The sequence below is a fragment of the Lactuca saligna genome, chromosome 2 (genome assembly GCF_052625555.1).
Source record: "Lactuca saligna cultivar CGN05327 chromosome 2, ASM5262555v1, whole genome shotgun sequence".
Taxonomy (NCBI): domain Eukaryota; kingdom Viridiplantae; phylum Streptophyta; class Magnoliopsida; order Asterales; family Asteraceae; genus Lactuca; species Lactuca saligna.
The window spans coordinates 108,197,727-108,204,154 of NC_136418.1; positions in this window are offsets into that span (position 1 = coordinate 108,197,727).

The window sequence follows — 6,428 nt, forward strand, 5'->3', positions numbered from 1 at the left end:
AACAAGCTTTGTATAGCATAACCTCACCTACGCGTGGATATAAAGAACGTCGAAAACGGAGTTTGTATGCGAAAGTTATGAATTTTTGAAGTTCGGGGCGCAAAACCCCAAAACTGTCAGAGTTCATGATGTGAATACAGTGTTCACGACGTGAACTCAGTATTTATGACTTCTGGAGCATGACGATTGCAAGTTGCGATGACGCACATGATGACTACTGAACTCACGATGTGAATATTTGAGATTCACGATGTGAATCCGGAATAATGGCCTTATAAATAGAAATCAAGGGTTAGCCGATTTTGGTTGCTCCGCCCTTACTCTCTCACTCCCAATACTCTCTCTAAGCCCTCTTTTAACCGTTCGAAGCCCTGTTATCATCCCGAGACCCGATGCCCAAAGATCCTGAGAAGACAAGAGTTTCCGAGCCGAAGCTCTGCCTGCTAGAAGCCCGATGTATGAAGAGCTTCCAGTTTTACCAAAGAATACTACTCTTAGAGCCGTAGTGCTCTCCGATCATCTTATGATCAAGTGAGTGTATAGTCCCTTTCATAAACATGATTTTAATACAAGTATTGTTTAAATGTGTTAAGTATATGTTTGGTGTGAGTGTGTGGTTACTTTCGTCTAACACATAAACATGAAGTATTTACTATGGAATACGTGCTATGTGTTTATATATTATTTGTTTATTTAAGATGGATGTGAAATGAATGTCTTACATAGGTTCTAAATGAGTTAACATGTATTTTTATTTTAGATCTACAAATATGTTGGGTAGAACATGGGTAGATGGAATGATTTGTGTGTAATTAAAGATGGTATGAGTGAGCCTTGGTGACTATGGAGTTAGCGCTTGTTAAAGTGAACCTTGGTGCCTATGGAGTTAGCGCCTATTAAAGTGAACCTTGGTGACTATGGAGTTAGCGCCTGTTAAAGTGAACCTTGGTGACTATGGAGTTAGCGCATGTTAAAGTGAACCTTGGTGACTATGGAGTTAGCGCCTGTTAAAGTGAACCTTGGTGACTATGGAGTTAGCGCCTGTTAAAGTGAACCTTGGTGACTATGGAGTTAGCGCTTGTTAAAGTAAACCTTGGTGACTATGGAGTTAGCGCCTGTTAAGTGAACCTTGGTGACTATGGAGTTAGCGCATGATAGCTATAGATTTAGTACCTGATAGATAAACTTTGGCAGCAATGGACTTCGTGCCAATTCCTTAGGTCAATCCTTAGGAACGAATGAATAAATGATAGTTAATTCTTAGGGTAAAACCTTAAGAAATAAAGAAGATAATGGGGATGGGTAATTGGGTTGATTATTTGACGATTAAATATAATAATTATATTATTGTGTGTTGAAAACCCTATATGCTCACCAGGCTCCCAAGCCTGACCCACTCAGTTTTTTTGCATTACAGGTAATGGCACGAGAGTATAAGTTGGCTAACATAACAAGAGATTTTGGATTATAGGCCAGTAGTTATGAATAATTGTTGTAAGGTATATTTTGTTCTGTTTATGCTTTTGGTCTTTATTGAACATGACATCCCGAGATTTTGTTATATAATGAAAATACATTTCTTTAAATAAATGCTTTGATAAATTCATATCATATTTTGTTTAGGAAACAAATTCCACAATTGTTTTCTATAAAAGATTACTCTGATTTTAAAAACAAAGCATAAACAAATCAGTCTTTTATGGCCGTGAAATTGGGGATGTCACACATATCGATCGTCGAAGTACTCCATCATAGCGGCCTTGACAAGCCTAACCAACTTTGGTATCTGGCCCCAGGAAAAAGAAACAACCTCATCAGGAATGACCACCCTGACCTGGTCCTCTGACAATCGTAGTCCATTATAACCACCATATCTGGCTCCTGGTCCTAAACCTCCAATAGGTGACATACTGAAATATGCCAAGAAAAGATCAGACATCACAATAAAGTGCACTACACACCAGGACCTAATCCTATTAGTCACTTAGAAACAACAAAATTACTCTTTAATCTCATATGGATCCTGTGCTTTTAGTAGTACGCGCCCATACTACCTTCCTCACCTATCCGTAGTTGATTCAAAATTCATTCTAAGGTCCTAAGTCACTAAACTAAGCCACTTTTATGTGTTCTAACACCCACTTCTCATGCGAGATATAACTAACTTCCTAGGAACTCTCCCTAGGATTACCCTCACTCCTGCACCAATAGTTGCTTTTGTGCATGCTTGTTGTACAGAACTCGAGATCAAATAAACTGTCGAATAATCAACTTTGCCCTAAGTCCACAACCAAACAAGGTATAGGAAGTAAGTCCAAGTCGATCATTCTAAGGCTATCCAATCCGATCATACACACAACAATCACAATCAACTAATACACATCAAACAAGCAACTTCCTTTATTATAAGGCATACCAGAAATTAGGCATTTCTATCCAATAGTTTCTAAAAGAACTTTATCCAATAGTGTGCTTTTCTAACAATTCATATATCAGTAAAAATCGAAACTCAGCAAACATAACAAGTATGGGTATTTTGGGAACCACTATCCTGTTCGGGCTCTGGCTGACTGCACACACCGCATCTTCCTAAAAAACCAAAGTTAGGTCAAGGTCTATATTCCCAATCCCAAGCTAATAATAAAACAAGAGCATGACAAGAGACTGAGCCAATGCCCTTCACAAATCTCTTTTATTATAATTTCTTTTCAAAAACCATTTAAAAAAAAGACTCTCGAATCTTAGTTTGAGATTGGAGTCGCACAATTGTTCCTCTAATTCACTTAAACCAAGGTTCTGATATAAACTTGTAATGCCCTGTTTTCACAAACAAAAATTTGACATTTTTATTAGGGTAAAATTTACCAATTTATAAATCTATTATTAAGAAAACCGTTTATTAACAATTACATTTGTTCAAAACCATAGTTTTATAGAAAACACGGAATCCACAATTTTCCTGATGCATGTGTACAGTCTTGTCTTCGCCTTCCCATAGTCACCAATGATACCTGAAACAATAAACAATTGGATAAGCAATAAGCTTAGTGAGTTTCACCCAAAATACCACCATATAAACAGATCACATATACAATCAAACATGTCGGGTCTAGTCAACCATCGGGTTGGAATACCCCAGTCCCAATCAACCTCTGGGTCCAGTTGTGACAACCCAAAATTTTCTATCCTGTACATTCAACCACTTCATTGAAAGTTAAACTCATTCCTGCTATCATTTAGCACAATTTGCAGTTTGTTTGAGCGTTCTGAGCCTTGTACACTTAAGGGATAAGTGTCGGGGTTTATCTGCTAAAGTTATAACACAAAGAACAAGTCTGAAACCCCTTGATAAGGAGTTCACAGCCATCACAAGGGAATTTACGGCCGCAAACTCCATGTGGGTCGTAAACTCCACCTTATATGATGAAAGGGTGGCCATTAGTTCATTTCTTTCTTTCCTTTGGCTGATTTCCTCCCAAATCCTCTCAAGTATCATCCTGATTTTCGTCCCCGATCTTCAAAACTTGTAAGTTTCTTGCCCTAACTAGTTGATATCTTACATGAACTAGTGATCTTACATGATTTCATCCGTGACATCATTCCATTTGTGTAGATCTTCAAGTTTCACCAAGAACACCAAGAACACATATTAGTGTTCTTGGCCAAAACTGACCATTCAAGCTCCTAAATCATAAGTACTCTTGTTCTAACTCGTTTTACACTAGGTTTAACATGTTTAGAGCTTAGAAATAACAAAGAACCACAAGAGTACTTATGATCAACCCTGCACACGATAGTAGTGGTAAACCCGAACCCCATAAAAGGAAATTTTCAAAGTGGATGAACAAAGAAAACACCTGTGTCCACATAACTCTGAATCGACACCTCACTCCCACCACCAACGCTAGTACTAGCCAGACATGTCACCAATGCAGTGAGATAGGGCACTTCCAGAAGGATTGTCCAATAACAAAGAACTCCAGCTCAGACGGGAGGATACTAAGGATCCCTGCCGCAGGAGAGACTACTCCGGACCCACGTTAATGTAATTAAGGCGTTTCATTGTAACAGACCCATACAACAGGTTTAAAACTAGTGCAACTCAAGTCTTCTCTTTTACGGGATCCCATCAGTTAAGGGACCCTCGTGCTGCGTATACTTTCCTTTTGTAGTATACCTTGTTCGCAACAGCATTTCTGTAGTTACTCTAAAGTACCGTAACTCTGTTAAAAGTTGCACTGTTGTGTTTGGTCTGTAACACTTTTATGTTCAAATCTAGTGTCTTTACCTTCAAGTATGTCCGATATTATCATACAACCTGAGTCAATTCGATCTGCACAATATCAATTTCGTGCGCACATCTCTCTCTCTGAAATCTCCTTTCTTACGAAACCGTAATTCCGGAACTCCGAACTACTCATGCATAAAGTACCTCATATTTCTTATCCTTTCCGAAGAAACCTCAGCAACCCTCCCCAAAGTACCACTCGTACAGTACGTCAATTTCAATCCAAAGACCCATACGGTTGATCTATCGCTGAAGAATGTATACATAGGGGTGGTATATAATCAAGGTTCTACAAGTTTAGAAATGATGATTCCACTTTAACTTCTTTTCCTCGTTGGGATGTGAGCTTAAAGAAGAATCCTTTATTTGACTACCTTTTAAATCTTAATTATATATGACTCGTATACACGAGACTGCGATTGATGAACCATGTATGACTTCTAATATGAACTTCAGTACGGAGACTGCCTAAGACTACGAGTAATCGCATCATCATGCGAACAAACTTAGAACCCAATACGACTCCTGTAACCAGGTTGCCCTACAGTCTAACGCCCACGGAGATATAAGAACCATCCGGAAAATTTAACGAACTACACAACAATGGAATGGAAATACCAAGTTTCTCACCCACGAGAACTCCAGTCTTATTCTTCAAGAGGATAGACGGATTGTTTCGTAGAAGCATCGACTAACGGAGACCTCGACAAGATTTCCATTAGAAATCATTTACTCTGCCTCGCATAGATGAATTGGTTGACCAACCACAAGGAACTATTTACCTTTCAGAAATAGACCTGAGATCCGAATATCACCAGTTACAAGTGTTAGCGAAGGATGTCCCGAGGACAATCTTCCAAACTCGATATGGACACTACGAGTCTGTAGTGATACCCCTCGGATAGGACCAATACGCCCATAGTATTCATGAACTTAATGAATAGGGTACGTCATTCTTACATGGATCAGTTCGTCATTGTCCTTGTAAATGACTTACTTATCTACTCTCGTAGTAAGAAGGAAATCATAAAGATCATCTACAACAAACCATTGAAACATTACGATCAGAGAAGCTTTACGCGAAGTTCTCTAAATACAAGTTTTAGAATTGAAGAGTCGAATTCCTAAGACACACTATTAGTGATGTGGGAATTCTTGAGGACCCTTCCAAAAATCAAAACCGTTGATAATTTTTCAACACTGAAGACGCTTATGGGAATTAGCCAAATTCTAGGTCTCGCTGACCTACCGCTGTAAGTTCATTTGGAACTCCTCACGAATTACGGAACCTCTTACGAAGGGAGTGGACCTTGACTGGGAAGAGAATCAAGAGGAAGAAACCTTTGGAATTCCAAGTGAGAGACCAAATCCTTTTGGAAGTCTAGCTCTGGGAAGGCTTGATACGCTTCGAAAAGCGTGAAAAGCCGAAATCCAAGATAGTTCGGACCTCCGAGATTCTTTCCAGAATCGGCCCCGTAACTCACAAACCCAACCTACGCCTTGAACTCAGTAACGTACATTTGACCCTTCACCCATCGAACTTGAAAAAGTACCTTTCCGTTAGGACTCTTGTAATCCCACTCGACGAGATCGAGATCGACAAGAACCTCACCTTCGTGAAAGAACCGTAGTAACCATGGACCGAGAGGTCAGGCGAACAAAGAAAAACCGCTTCCCATTAGTGAAGGTTCACTGGAATGCCAACCGAGGACCTGAATTCACTTGGGTGCATGAGAATCAATCGATTAGGAAGTATCCCCACTTCTTTATTCGATTATTCGTACCGACTCCGTTACCTAAAATTTATTTTCGGGACGAAATTCCCTCTAACGGGGGGATGATGTGATAACCCGAAAATTTCTATCCTGTAAAGTCAAACACTTCATTAAAAGTCAAAATCATTGTTGTTATCTTTTAGCACAATTACGAGTTTATTTGAGCATTTTGAGCCTTGTACACTTAAGGGATAAGTGTCAGGGTTTATCTACTGAAGTTATAGCTCAAAGATCAGACCTTAAACACCCCTACAAGGAGTTCATAGCCACCACATGGGAGTTTACGGCCAGAAACTCCATGTGGGCCGTAAACTCTCTCTTATATGATGATAAGTTAGCCATTTGTTCATTCCTTCCTTTGCTTT